Source organism: Formica exsecta, unplaced genomic scaffold, assembly GCF_003651465.1.
Source record: "Formica exsecta isolate Colony F162 unplaced genomic scaffold, ASM365146v1 scaffold30, whole genome shotgun sequence".
In the NCBI taxonomy this organism is placed as follows: Eukaryota; Metazoa; Arthropoda; class Insecta; order Hymenoptera; family Formicidae; genus Formica; species Formica exsecta.
In genome coordinates this window covers 967,880-984,081 of record NW_021850257.1, presented here as the reverse complement: position 1 = coordinate 984,081, position 16,202 = coordinate 967,880, and the positions used below count along the sequence as shown (strand labels likewise).

Genomic DNA, 16,202 nt, shown 5'->3' with positions numbered 1-16,202 from the left:
CATTAATCCCCCCCCCCCCCCTCTCCCCTTTCCATTCTTCCCTTTTACCGGACATCCTATAGTTTACGAACAGCTTCGCAAATTCGTCAAACGAGCTATTGACAACCGAAACGGTAGCGATACACGAAACTAAGAGAGACAAGTGTGATAGATCATCAGATTCTCCAGTCGGCCATCACGGTATTGGTCGTATTACGCGTCTCGGTGGGTGGTTTATATCGTAACACGCAGTCTACAATATATGTACGTACGTGTATTCTGCAAAGGCAGACTCGCGTATCGCTTATACAATGCGCGAACTGAAGCGTCGAAAGATTTCTATCTGCGGCAGATACGCTGTACAGTGTGGCAGACTTGCTGAATAGAACAGTTCTTGCAGTTTCATTGACGCTATAAAATCGATACTTGCCTGTGTGATTGCCCGGTCTCGCTAACAATAACGTTTGCACCCTCGTGCGAGGAGAAAGAATTAATAAAATATGGCCATTTAATATAATTATATATCTATGAATTATATCTGTATATATAATTTCTACTTTAAAAAATATAGTCGTTATTATATTTACGAAATGTAAGTCAAAAATATTTTGCGGCAATTTAATTAATCTACGATTTATCGAGATGTTTTATTCCACGTTTTTTATTTTTATTCAAATCTCTATTTTTCGTTTTGTTGTCTTATTCTGTATCCTCGTTATTTTTCGTTGAATAAAAAACCTTCGCGGTTTACCTTTACAGCAGCAACTATATATAACATCATTCATTTGCCTTCATTCGACGTGGGCAGAAATTACTGTAAAACTGCAATAGAAGTGACGCCGGTTGCTTTTGGTTTTAAGAAATGCACGGGGTTGAAACAAGCGAGGGAGAGAGAGAAAGGTCGTGAGAAGGGTGGAGTGTCCTCTCAGTAGCGACGTATAATTACGCGAGTTCTCTAATGTCTTTGGTCACGCGAGTGCCAGGCACGTTATTGTCCATCTCTTTTTCGTATTGTAAAAATAATACAGCCAACGCCAATTTCCCCCTTTCTTTTATTAATACGATATATGACAATATAAATGCAAATTGAAAAATATTGATTTCGAGTAATTGTGTATAGAGGTGTATTTATATCACACACACGTTAAAAGTTATTAAAAACGGTGCATTCTCAACGGTTGAATTCTCGGTTTCCGCAAATAACGAGAAATATGTATGCTGCGCGTCAATCGCCGCGATTCCATCCTTTTGTGTGACTGTAGCATCAAAGTCCGAGTTTATGGAAATTTTCAACTCTCGTTTTTATTACTCAACTCCCACGATTGGACGTGCGCTACTTCGAATAGGTTCGTCTAGTCGGCAATTAATGCGCCCGAGAGCTTTTCCGGGGATGACAACGCGGAGAGGAGAACGAGCAAAAGGAGACAGAGAAAGAAAGAGAGAGAGAGAGAGAGAGAGAGAGGGAAGTTGGGCGAGAGATTCGTGGGGACAAAGGGACGTTCGTCGTGACGGCGCAGACTCGGCGAACGCGGGCGTCCCGACGCCCTTTATATCGCGATGCTGCCAGTACTCTCTAACGATTCACGTCGTACTCTCCCCATTCACGCGCACCGCGGAAAAACGGCGTCGGCCCTCCTCCCCCATCTCCCTCCCCCCCAACCCACGCTCCTCTCTTCTCCGGTGTTCTTTACCCGTTTCTCTGGGCGAAATTCGTTTTTCGATCGTGCGAGCGTGCGCGCGTGTATCGCGGTTTGTTATACGCGATTGTACGCGCGTTGCGTGCGCGTGTCAAGTGCAACGACGCGTGTGCGTTATAGACCCCTCCAACGTAGACGTAGACGATAGGCTTCGGGAGGTGTTGAAAGTTGCCTCGGCTACTTCGAGTAATAATATCCAGGTAAATATATTCGCGTAAATTTTTTTTTTTTTTCAAAGGATAACGTTGATTCTCTCGAATTAATCTCCGATTCTTACGAGTCTCTTTCTTAATCTCTAATCTTTCTTTTGTCGCTTATCGAGCGATTCATTTACGCTCGATGTCTGCGGGTGTTGAATCTTTATAGCCGCGACATATGCGCGAAAATAAAATAGCGTTCAGGCTGAGTGCACTCTCTGTCGCCCACGCGCGCCTGATATGCACGAGAGTGCACCGGTGCATCGGGCGCTGGGAGATGCAAATTTACACGGTAACGTCACAACAAGAATCGTGAATGGTGGTGCGACCTTGCGGTTGGAATGCAAAGTGTGCTGAATCGGCGCAAGAATCGTACAATCACCGGATAAACCGACGTAAATCGACTTTGTACTACTACTACTACCACCACGTGTTGCAATTATCCGATGCGGATTGTTGTAACACGGTGACCTTATTTCTCGTAAATGACAATCTTGCATTTTTCAGACGTTGTATTATTACTTTTCCTGCAGAGACAATTACGATGAAAATCCGAGCTCCTATTCTCTTCGCGCGTATTACAAAGTGGTTTCTTTTTTTATCGCACGTATTATAGATTTTATTAATTTCAATTTTTCCATTGACATAAAATATATTTTGGATAGAATTATATTCTTTGTATTTTTTATAAAAAGCTATTTTTGTGGAAAAAATAGATGAATAATTGTTGGCGATATTGCCAAGTGTATTCGCGACAGGGATTTTTTTACAGATTATAACGATTGTATTTACAAGATAAGTGCGAATGCAATAATATTATCGCGCTGACCGTCTGGTTTTGCATGCGCAAATTTACATTTGGACTTTCAGTTTGCTCAAGTGGGCGTCTCTCGCGCAAAGAGATAGCCGTACTTTCTACGCGTTTCCACGAGAAACCGTATATCTTATTCGATTAAGATTGACCGGCTCGTTAATTATACATTTTTTTTTCTCGGGCTCGCTCATTACGATCGAGTACGCATACCTATTGTGTATCTCTTAAGGCGGGAATTACATTACAGTTTAACGACATATTTCTGCCTACGTACTTAGGCGCGCACGTGGGTAAACTTAGCATTAAGGGAATGGCCGTTCAAGGCGAGTCTCTACGTGGGTCGAGCGTGAACCGACCACAAATGGTCACAAGACTACGACGCCGCTGCCGCCATATTGCCGCCAAATTGTCCGTGAACGTTTCTGCTATTTCGATTCATTCACCGTGTATTATTTGAGCGCGGCAAATGTATCCACATGTTTTGCTTTATTTTATAATAAATATCCGTAAAATTTTGTTTAAGAAATAAAGCGAACGAAATTCTTTCGCTGCCGGAAGTGTCGGGTAAGAAAATAAAATAAATAAATACAATCAACTATAAAAATCAGTGAGCTTTAATGAAATTCTCTGGGCGACAAATCTCTCCTCGAGAATTTGTACGGAACTCTCGTGCCGAGTGAAGCTTGAATCTGTGCCAATTCTCCGAGTTCTAGCACGGCTAAAACAATTGGATTGTCGCGAAAAAGGGCCAATGTCAATTGCCGAGCGGCTGCGGATTTCCTGAAATGAGGGCGCGAGTCTTACATGTAATCTTAATGATCGTGACATTTCGACAATTTATTTTCAAATCAAAGATCATTCGTAGATCAAGAAAAGAGTATTTCATGATAAAGTGCCAGAATTTCTGTCAACCGAAAGTAATATATAAATTTGAATTAACAATTATTAGCAACTACGTATCTACACGCAGCCAACCGGCATTGTTTCGGTTACTGTGCTATTGATTTTTTGCTGTTTGTTTCGTCGACCCCACGCACGACCCTTCGACGATTCCGCACCCTTCTGAATCATTCAGCATTTACTTCTGACGGTGGTGGCGGCAGTAACAGCCCTCTTTAATAGGGACGGCGGTCTCGCGTGCTATTCCGTGCACACGTTCCGCTAATTTTGATCGAAATGACTCATGCACCGATAACGACGGTGACTCGCGCGTGTCGTTTATTATGTGCGCGCGATCCCTGACGTAGGTATCTATATCGCGAACGACACACGGATAATCCAAATTCTAAATTTGAGACTGGGAGAGAAATTTTGGAAAATATAAAATCAGATTAATGTGGGTGACAACGTGGCTACAACGAAACGTCAAAGATATTCGACGGTTTTCGCTCTAGCGTTCGAAATGGAACGTATATGTCGTGGCGAGAAAATTTATTATCGCTGATATTCGTCGCGCTATATCGTTGATAATGTTTTTCCTTTTTTTTTTTTTTTTATTTTTTTATTTTTTTTAGCGCACGAATCGAAGAGCCAAATACGAGGGTTTTATGGGGAGCTTTCCGCACCATTTTTTTCTGATATCGATCGGGTTTAGGGCTCTGACGGGGATACATGCGTACACCCCCATGTGGTCGTCATACGTCACGATATCGTCACGGTACGATGATACGTGTAGTATGATACATGTAGTACATGGAGATTATTGTTCCTATTATTGCCATGTTGTAGAGTAATCGATAACAGATCGATGACAGAGGGATAAAAATATAATGTCGTTTTATTTTCGCGGAATCCTTGCTCGATAACAGGTCAGATTATCATAGTAGGAAGAATAGGAAATTTAGTGGGCGTACAATTGATTGAAAACATATGCATACGAATATATTGTGCTTATCGTTGTCAGCTGCGTCATAAAATATCGGACAATACTAATTTACGTTCAACCTTCTACAATATTCAAATTTATACGTTAAAAAATATTAATATTATAATATATAACAAAATAAATTTCATGCGCATAGTTTAGCGTTGATGCTGATTAATCTTTTTTCTATCTTTATCATATAAATCTGTATAAAGAAGATTAAGATTACGCGACATCAATAAGATAAGATATTATACTTCTTTCATTGAATCTATACAAATATGATATTATTTCAATGTAGTGTATTAATATCGATCAAATTTGTGCAGATGATCAGCGAAAGATCAATTCGACCGTTTCACGACGTTTCTTTTTTTACGTACATGACCCTATCGTAAGCATAACGATATACAAGAGATAAGATAATGGTCCGCAAGATTGCCATTGTTGCCATCGTTCGTAAGTATCGCTGTGATCATTATACTGTATAATTCTCGTGGACATTTGACGCTTTTCGATCGTTTAATGTTGGACGCGATGTGTTGTTTTCCAAACGTGTGTTGCAGGAGGGCTCATTACAGGTATATAGATTCTTTTACATTTTTTAGTGTTCACGTATATGTACTTAGATACGCGCGAGTGAATGTGAAATGTGAGGTGAAAGTAAAATTGTCAGCGGCCATATAAACATTTTTTTGCGAGCACAAAAAATCTTGCAATATTAAAAAAAAAAAAATATATATATCGCCATGGGAATCGCTCTCTTCGTTCGCGTAACCGCGCCGATGTGTCGGTAGGAAGTGCATAATAGAGCAGAAAGTGAGACACACAGTCCTCTTCCTGAAAAAGCGATAGCGATACCGCTGCTAATCCACGGCGAAGAGAACAATGGCTCGCAGAGGAAATCGCGGATCTTACGACTTTTTCGCGCGTTACGCGTACACGCATGTGTATATATTTATTTTTCCTATCTTTATAATTTCTCAGAAGTAGAACACAATTTTACCTGATGTACCGCACCGGATACACGCGAGCACGCTTTGCCGTGGATAGATATGCATAATCCGTTCGTTAATATGGTGATTGCAGATGCCGCATCTGAATACGTTCATAGTCTGCGAGTCAAGTGGATCGCGTGAAAAAAAGGTGCCGCATTTTAATAGCGAAAAGTACTCGAAAATAATCTTATCGCTCCTGGTGAGTCGCGTTCTTTCGATATTCACATATCTACTTGATAATCGTATATATATATATATATTTTTTTTTTTATTTAATATAATAGTTATACTGCGCATGCCCATGCGCGTGTACTTACAAGAGAAAATAGAGAGAGAGAGAGAGAGAGAGAGAGAGAGAATGTAAAGTGGCAAATACATTATTTGCAAAATGTAAAAAGTTTTCCAATTAAACACTTTTTNNATAATTAATAATTTATATGTATTGTGAAGATTACTATCGAATTCTATTGATACTTACATCAATGTAAGAAACTCTGTATCTTTATTATAGAGACATTATTTAGAATGTCAAACATTTGCAAGATGATTTTCAACGATGACGTATCGAAAATATTTGATTGCACGTCATAAGTTTGCGCGGATTAATCTATGGCAGGAAGAGCTAATTTACGCAGAGAGCACGATAATTAGAAGTTAGCGTAGTGCGTGCTGTTGACACTTTGTCTTCGTTCCCGCGTAAGCGTGCAATTGTCATTTTAATTACCGAGAATTAGCCACAGTGTGTCGGCAACGGTAATTACTCGAAAGCTGTAAGCGACGCTTTTCATTTCGAGGGAAAATTGAATCAAATGGCATATACCAGATATATCTGCAAAGCTATATCGTCGATCGATTCTTGGGTGGAGATCCTCGCGGCGGCGATCGGCAACATGAAACGTATCTCGAGGCACGACTAGTAAGTAATCGCGGTGAATGGTACGCCCCGGACTAGGTCAGTCCATAACTATCATAAGCAAGGTCGTTTCTCCTATCCGCCTATTCCTCGAATGCACAGCAATATGCACTGTAATATGCATTATTGTATAGTTTAATGTAGCGAGCAAAGAAGGCAAATGGAACGATACGCTTGAGGAGGAGGTGCATTGCGCTTTCGAAAAATCGACGTCTGATAATTGCACAGACGTCACAGCCATGAACAGCCATGACGTTGAAACGGCATTCGAAAAGAATTCTGAAATTACTGGAAACACATCGGATTATTTTATACGTATGTGTCAGAGAGCGAACATTCTGTCGATCGAATCGAAAAATCTCCAATCGAATCGGCGGCGATGTCGGATTCTGTGTCGGAAATGCTCGCTCTATCGCAAACAGGCGTCAAATGCGTTATCATTAACAAGTCTCCACATCAGAAAATATAAAAATTAATTATTAATGGATATAAATTAATTCTTTTTTTTTATAATAAAGGGCTCCAAATTATTTTAAATAACAAAATTATATTTTGGTAAAATTATTTGGGAAAGATCCATAAAATTTTGTGTCGAGACTTATTTCTGAAATTTTTTCCTCAAGTAAACGCACACACACATATATACCCGTATGTGAAAGATCATCTACCGCCACAAAAAAGAATTATCTTGATATTAAACGTCACGTCCTTTTAACTTCACGCCGCATAATTCGATTCGGGATACACGGCACTTGGCGCATCCCATAAACGACATTACGCATATTTAAAGAATTTCCGAGTGCGGTAACAAGGGAGATATTAAACGCCATGGGAATCGCTCTCTTCGTTCGCGTAACCGCGCCGATGTGTCGGTAGGAAGTGCATAATAGAGCAGAAAGTGAGACACACAGTCCTCTTCCTGAAAAAGCGATAGCGATACCGCTGCTAATCCACGGCGAAGAGAACAATGGCTCGCAGAGGAAATCGCGGATCTTACGACTTTTTCGCGCGTTACGCGTACACGCGTGTGTATATATATATTTTTATATATATATATATATATATTTTTTTTTTTATTATTATTATGCACATATATTAATTGGGGAGAGTATAAAGAAAGCTATGTAAAATTTTCTGATCATAGAGAGAGAAAATAAAATTCGATGCTCAAAGAGTAGAACTCCCGCTATGTCTATATACATAATTCAACCGATTATTGTTCCTTGCGAGTACCGATACGCGTACAAGCACGGTCGAGTAGTCTATTTTGATGTCAAAAGAGAGAATGTCGAGCGGCCGGCTGGAAAGAGCTAAAAGCGTCGTTGACTTGCAGCCAGCTTGAGAGAATATTTTCACATCGGTGGAAGAATGCAAACGTATAACGAGCGCGTCTCTTCGAGAATCGATAATTAAAACGTCCAACTCATTGATATTTTCTCGAGTTCTTTCGTGAAAATGCGAAAAATAAGAAAAATTCGTGAAATCCCCTGCCCTCCCCTCTCCAGTTTATTTACAACTCTGATAATATACTTTTACAAGTCATAAGCGGAAGAAAGTAGATATCTAACTCGTTTTGTACGATTTTGTTTCGACAAGAAAAATCTTATAAGCTTCCACGTCGTGTCTAATATTCCGGATATGTGGTTGGTTGAACCGCGAATGAAATTAATACGCAAAAAAGACGGGGGAAAATTACGCGTTATCGTACATACATAACTTTCACCGTTCGAACGTGAGATTCGCTAGTTGCCCTATCGAACGATAGACTTCGTAATCAAATAAATTTACAATTTCGAGTCTGTTCTACCGAGAAACTTTTCCGCCATTTTGGACGAGTCGATCGGTTAGGCGAATGATGTTGTATTATCTTTGCCTCGAGTCTACTTTAGCAGTAGTCGACCTCGATTTCCATCCATCTATACCGGTACTTGAACTTCCTACGTCTATCTGATTGTACATTGCAATGGAAATTGATTGTCTGCATTATGGAGCTATACCAATGAATATCAAAGCGTTTTCGCGCTTTGATTAATGGCACCTTATTTTCACGCAATATTTGCACGCGCTGCGAATGCGGATGATATTATTAAACAGTAATATATAGATAAATCAATAGGGCATAAATCACACGTACGCGATCGGTGTTTCTTTCATGATCGAATCACAATGTGATTGTTTTTTTACTTCCTAGCTAGAGGCTGGGTCGAACTCGTCGAATTTTCGAGACATTACATTTTACCTCATCTTTGTAATTCCCAACATAATAAGACGACATATTTCTGTGAAAAATTAATTTTGTATTACTAAAACAATAAGAGATTTCCACGTTAAAAAATCCGAAAAAAGATATATTCGTTCAAATACTAGAGGCTTAAATCGTATGGATCGTCGGTTGCGCCAGATTAAAGTATGGAGTTGAAACGCACGATATTTATATTAATCGCGATCATGAGGTCGAGGATGAAAACTCCTCGCTGGTGGAATCGGTTAAGTGATTGTATTAAAAGCCGTCATCTCGAGTCCACGATACGCGAGATCAACAGTGAGGTGCGAGGGAGAGATGATTACTTCTCGGTGAGAGTAGTTTCCTCGCGCGCGCCATAGTCCTAAATACTGATTTCGTGCTCGGTAAGCTCGGTGCAACCCGCAAATTTACGATCATTAGACTCGAGAAATTACCTCCTTCTCGACGCATCTCAATTTATAGCGATTACTTGTTTGCCGTAAATTTAATCGTACGCGTACAATTAATCCCGCCTAACACACTGTTGTGTCAGTTGCATATTTACATCGATCCCTCAACTTCGGTCCAACATCTTCGACAACGAGACATATCGACATCCCCGTTCAACGGAGATTAAAATGAGAGAAAAAAATAATTTGTAGAAATTTTAATGCACTATCGCTCGAAAATTTGAAAGCAGTTAGGAATTGTTAACTAAAATCATCACTCTTTCACCGATACTCACCAAATTCAATACCAAACATCCTTTAATAATACTCTATTCATGTAAAAAAATTTAATCGGGTATTTCAAATTTTCTGAAAGTTACACAGCGTGTGAAGACATTTTTCAAAAAATTCAAAATTTTATAAAAAATGAACCCTTTCACTGGTACTCACCAAATTCATTACCAATCATCCTTAAATAATATTCTATTCATGTAAAAAAATTTAATCCGATATCTCAAATTTTCTGAAAGTTACAGCGTGTATAGACATTTCTTATCTCAAAAATTGCGGAAGTTAGAGGTTGTACAAAATATCGCGTACATACATACTCACACACACACACACACACACACACATATACAGACATTTTTTAGGAATATGATTTTTCGACGTTTTGGAACATTCTAAACACATTGGCATAGAAAACTCGAAAAAAAATTTTGTCACGAAATGAAGCAAAGCTTCCTCTATGAGGAAGCAAAAGTCAAATTACAGATTTTTTATTATAATTAAAGTATTATATATGTATTATTATATATTATTATTATTTTTTATGGTTATTTTTATTATATATTCTTATTTCTTGTTTAACTGAAAAGTATAATTGCTTCCAAACTTTTGAACGGTAGTGTATGTATAATCCAAAAGGGCAATTTAAGATTAATTAAAAAGAAAAAACGGTGGATTTTATTAATAGTTTTTATATAATTGATTTGAAAGAAATTATATAGAGAGAGAGAGAGAGCTTATATTATATTTGATATAATTAATATCTTTTCTCTTTAAAAAGCAAATAAGAAAAAATGTAATAAAAGCACTGAGAAAATTCGCGAAAGGAATTTTATCCTGTATATATTCTTGTACATATTCCTCCTCTTCGTGCTTTTTCGCAGTAATGGATGCACCGCGTCGCGTCTCGGTGTACATACAATCCACTCGTTACCGTTCTAGCGCGGGTGTTTGTATTAGCCTCTCGAGCGCGGGTTACCCGAGCATAAGTGCAATTCAGACACGGCTGTGTGTATCCTGTTGGTCGCGCCGTTGCGAATCAAGCGTGCTCCCCTCGTCAGGTTGAAGACACACTCCGGTCTAAAGCGAAAGTCGAACGCGATCTCTTTCGTTCCCGGCCTCTCCTCACCTTTCATCTGACCTCCCTCGTTCCTTCATCTCCTGCACACCGGTCTGCCTGTATATGTATGCTCCGTCTTTGTTTCTCCGTTTTCCGGAATATTCACGATATCGTCTCTCTTTCTCTCTCCCTCTCTCTCTTTTTCTGTCTCTCTTGTGCAATGACAAACCGTCTCCGCCTGGTACGAGCTAATCGGTACTCGTTATATAAAGTGACGACTGCGTGACACCGTGTCAAGAACTCTGTACTCGTAAAGTGGATAGAAGTAAATCGAAAATTATCGATCTGGACAAAAGAGGAGCAAGTTCGATAATCTTTGTGATTATAAAAAAAAAGAAAGTTTTGAAATCCAGAAAATGACTATCCCCGTTTATTATTGAAATAAGAAGAAAGTAATGTGCTCTAAAAGTTTACATTATAATAAAAAGATTGAAAGTGCCATATATACAGGGTGAGTCATTTTATAATATAAAATATAATATATATATATATATATATATCTTGTATAAAAATTTTAAATTTTGCATTTGAATTTATATTATATTGCAATAGAAATATATACGTAAATCTATTTATTTATTTATCTATCCTGAAAAAATAAGCATCATTCTCTGATTCTGAATTTTTGCAGGTTTCTGCGAGAGAATGATTTTTTGAACATGTCTTTTTAAACATTTTTTTCCGCTGTGTTCTCAAATGCACATGTGGAACTTTGTCCCGCGCGAAATCGCTCGTATCGCGACGCGTGTATCTCGGAACGTGACATAAACCATTCGCACTTACCAAAACGTTCGTTAATGTTTTAACATGAACAACGTGGGTTGGAATGGACTGTTTATGATACGACGCGCGAAAGATGATAAATATTCTGTCACTTCTTCGAGTCAAAAATATATTCAAGCGAAATTTCATTAAATTTTATTGCATTGCCGATTTCATAATAGTCGTAACCGTCGGGTAATGAAAAATACATGGCATTATATCATATCGTAATAAAATTTTTATTACACATTGATTCAATAATTATGAGAAATACAGAAATAGTAAAAGATTATTAAAAATACAAAATAATGATAAAAAAAATGACTGATAATTATAAGAGATAAATAGAGATTAAGATTATATCGTGATAAAAACAATTCTTATATATCTCATGATATAGATATAATAATTATAAAAATTGTAATAACAAATAAAAAGTTTCTAGTGTATCACACACAAGTGATGAATGACTTGTATAAATAGGAATTTAATATACGATGAGAATATACGAAAAGAAAGTATTTCTCTAATGTCAACATTTGAACGTTTGCACTTTATAGATATTTGTTATCACGGAAAGTCGTTTATTCGGTTTTATATTACTTTTGCGTGAAACTTAGCCGTCATTTATAACTTTTATATTACATATTATTATTACGTAAAACCGCAAAATCGAAAAATGTTTTCGATATATCCCGGTATTCGTTAACAGGTGAAAATTCTGCGGTTTACATAAACGGAGTCGTTATCGATATCTCGTTTAATAACATCTCTATGACTACGACGAAACACAATTATGGGAAAATGACGCGCTGCTCAAGTGCTTCAAATACTTCAGCGAAACTTCGATATCTATCTGGATCGAGTGAAGTGATAAAATGGCAAATTCCGGTCGCGCGAGACAATTCATAATTTCCGTTTGTCGGTATCGCTGGAATTTTCATTTGTTGCATGATCGGAAAGGATTTCCGCTATTTCTTTCGTGCATTTTGTATCTATAATAAGTATTTTTCTCGTTACGCAGTTTGAGTTGATCGATGACAATAGCCAAAATCGTATCTAGCATCGAGACGCGATTGTGAATCGAAGCGTAACAACGTCAGCTAACAATGAGTGAAAGTTCCTCTGCTGACCATCTCGGCGAGAAAGCAAATGGAAAACGTCATGCCGTGTGTTTTGCAAGTTAAAATATCGAGTCGCGTTGTGCGAGAGACAGGAGTAAAATCTAGCGACACAACTATGTAAGATATGTAATTCGATAAACAATTGCCGAGTAATGCGCCAATCTGAATCGAATCAAAACTGATGCAACGAGCGGACGGAAAAATTTATTCTCGACTCTATGCAATCCGATTAATGTAAAATTCATGTTTTAAAAATATTTTTTTCATTTTTTTTAGAAGGACGTAATTTTGATGTAGATAAAAATTTGAATCGTTAATCGCGGATTCCGTGATTTAATCCCGGTGGATGAAACCTTCACAGACATCCTATTTTCAGGCCGAAGGCCATTTCATTTTGCGCCAGATTTTATCCTCGCCGAGCAATTGGCGGATTTTCCGATAGCGAAGGTTCTAATAAAGAATTTCTAAAAATTTTTCTCTAAAAAAAATAAAAAATATATACTCAAAAAGTATCTAAATATATACACGTAACAAGTAGAAATAAAAAAAAAGTAAAAAAACATATTGAGATTAAGGATGGTATGTGTCATATGTCGAAACATTGACAAAAGCATGAAAATTTCATAGACTATTCTACTATTTCTTCTGAATATCTGTGCAAAACCTGAGCATAATTCTCTTAACGGTTTGGAAATTATTTAAGTTTAAAGTTACTATTGATTCTTATGCAAAATCACATATTGTAGCACTTATTGACAAATTTGACAAGGAAAAAACATTGCCAACGAAATAAAAATTTTCACATATATTAAGCAAACTTTAATAAATATTTGAGCAAAACTTGATTTAGATCCATTTACTCGTTTAAAAGTTATTTACTAAAAATTGTAGAAAAATATTATCTATCTCTCTCTCTCTCTCTTTCTGCAAATTACTCGTTTTTCTTTGTTTCTTGCAGTTGATTTCAAGGGATATTCACAATCATAAATTTTTGTCATAAATTAGGAAAAATATTAATTACAGCTATTATCTTTTACAAAGACGTCAAAATCATAATATTTTGTGATACTTTAACTTTTTTTATAATCCGGATTTATGTATTTGATCTTTCAAACAGTATAAATGTAAGAAATATGTTCCTTTTTTAAATTTTGATAGTTTTTTGCTACTATTGTACAGCCAAAACATCCTTAAATAGAGAATAGTTTAGCTACGTGCTTTTATAAGCACGATTTGGTCTCCCTTAGTCCCATAAAGTTATTCGGCAGCGGCGGTTAAACGGAAACACGTGTGGCGTACAGTCGTAACGTTGGAGTTCTAGTCGCGATTCTATGAGAAACGAAATCGCCGTCACGTCACGTCGTCGTGTCTATCTATCTATCGGTCAGCGCGCGAGGTGGGGTGGAAGTCAGCCGCTCGACGACGGCGTTTCGACGTGAGCATCCAGCTCGCCGCCGACTGGCGAGCTCAGTCAAGCTGAAACCGCCAAGGATCGCGATAGAGCGAGCGGGCGCACGCGTATCTTACACGGGCCTCTCTCGTCGCGTTTCACTGTTTCTCGATGCCGCTCGCGGTCCAGGAGTACAATCCGCGGTAACCTGGTGCCAATCGGTCGCGAGAAGGTGCGCGTTCCATCTGAAGGTCCCCCCCCCCCCCCCCCGCTCGGCTGTGATAATCACGCGATAACGCGAAAGTGCCAAGGATACGGGATGAGCGGATTTTTCACGCGATAATGAGATGTGTGCATGCATGAAGTAGAATAACTCTTGAAGTAAAAATACTCTGGGACGAATTCTTGGAGCGCATCCGCGCCACGATGCTATTGCTATTTTTACGGCTAACCAGGCGGAACTCACTTATGGGATATGATGTCAGTGGAATAAACGAAGAGGACGTCTACGGCCTTATCGGTAGTCGACGTATCGATAGGCCTTAAAAAGCGCGCTGAATCATCGCGCGCGCTTAGTAAAATCGACGACGCGGTATCGTCGTTTACGACTGCGGTTGGCCTTTATACGAAGTGTCGCGCAAAATTTGTACGTAGACACGAGCAGGTATATATATATCGCGGTAAGGAAAAAAGAATCGGATGCACCTCGCGACGTGATTTTTCGTCAGCCAAATAGCGTAAACGCCGATCTGTCATGTTCAAAAAGAAGGTCACGGAATCAACGAGGCAAAGATCAAAGCTATTTATTAAGCGCATCTTTACTCTTTCTCTCGCATTATTACACACAACGGAAAATCGCGACGATGGGGCAGTCAGAGAGACCGCTGTCTCAGTCGGCTTTCACGACGATATTTACACTCGACTGCATTCTGAAAATCGCACGCTGTCAGTGCGCGACGATGAAAAAGAGGAAAGAGTTTCGTGTAAAACGATTCGATTAAGAACACTAGATAAGGATGCTATAAGGCCGTGAGAACAGTGTAAACGAGAAATAAAGGATTCTTCACTAGCTTTATTTAAAACGATCTGGTTATTTGAATGAGGAATAATAATGAGTCACGAATAAGAGTATTAAAATAATGAGAATAGAATAAACGAGAGAGAAAGAGAGAATAGAAAATATTTAGAAAGTTTAATCTTTAAGCCTGATATTTTTTCAACATGTGTATATTAGAAATCTCTTCACAATCTCTGGCAAAGATTCTAACGCAGGGGATTAATAATGAGCTAAGAATAGTAGTAATACTAAGCAGCAAAAAATAGAAGAATATTTCTTAAGATAATTTAATTTAAAGTATTTTTTTACACAAATACATTAAATATTTATGTCTTAAATTAAAATAGTAAGAATATTAAATCGCGGTCGCGGGGAAAAGTAGAATATTTCAGGAGTTTATATTAATTATTAGAGCGATTCAAGTGATTAGTTGGAGAATATTAATAAAGCATAAGTAAAAAAAATACTAAATATGGTAGAGAGAAAGTGCTTTCTCGATCGAATCGATAAACAAAATCCGGTAGAAATGAAAACAAAAAGCTAAAAAAAATTTGCTCATTTATATCCGATATATACATGAATATTTACGAATTATCTTGGTGACTTCTTATATTTCTCGATCAAGAGATAAGGGTAATGTTGTTGCCGATTTGAATAAATATTCCGCGGAAACTATCTCCGGTTTATATTCTTGCAAAATGTGAACTCTCGCGTCGATTTTCGCGTCGGCGAGCCGGGGCTTTTAAAGGTATTGAAAATTCGCGGACGTTGAATTGGCGGCGAGCGAAATGAAAGCGGCGCGAAGTCGTGTCGACAAAGTGGAGCCTCCATCGCGGCGGTCACGTGTATATTATACGGGCCGTCAATATATAACTGCTACGATAATGATACGTATTAAATTCACGCCGTGTGCGTCACGAAGCGGCGCCTGTCGCCGACGTCGCGCGCTCGAAAGCAATTTTCGGCGACATGTACCCGTCTGCCCATGTGTCTCCACGTCCTCCCGAATGCGTAACGCACATCTGTATATAATCTTCTTCACCGCGATTTTCCATTTAAATCAATCGAGAGAGAATTATTGCACGTGTGCGCATTAGACTACCGTTGCGTCGGAAAAGTTAACGGAAAAGTAGTATTTTTGCATCACTAGAGATGGATTGCGTATTGATTATACCGAATAATACTGTGTCAAGGAGAAAATAATAAATTATACATGATAATTCACTTCGGAATTTCTTTGAGAATTTTAATTTAATTTAAATAAATGATATATATAATACACGGTTTTTACATGCGAACTGTCATACAAAAATAAAAAAAAATATA

The 16,202-nt window shown here is 38.2% G+C and overlaps 1 protein-coding gene across 4 annotated transcripts in view; it reads left to right on the top strand.

Annotated features, from left to right (window-relative positions):
• The window catches only part of LOC115237591 (IQ motif and SEC7 domain-containing protein 1), a 49,189-nt gene that overhangs the window by 11,478 nt on the left and 21,509 nt on the right, over positions 1-16,202 (top strand). The window contains exon 1 of one of the 4 annotated variants that reach the window (XM_029810740.1): positions 13,605-14,051. The exons of 1 other annotated variant lie outside the window; for it this stretch is intronic. The gene's annotated coding sequence lies outside the window, so the exon portion shown is untranslated. Of the gene's footprint in view, positions 1-13,604; positions 14,500-16,202 lie in introns of those variants that run through there. 2 more of the 4 variants (XM_029810738.1, XM_029810737.1) reach the window with 2 other exon arrangements.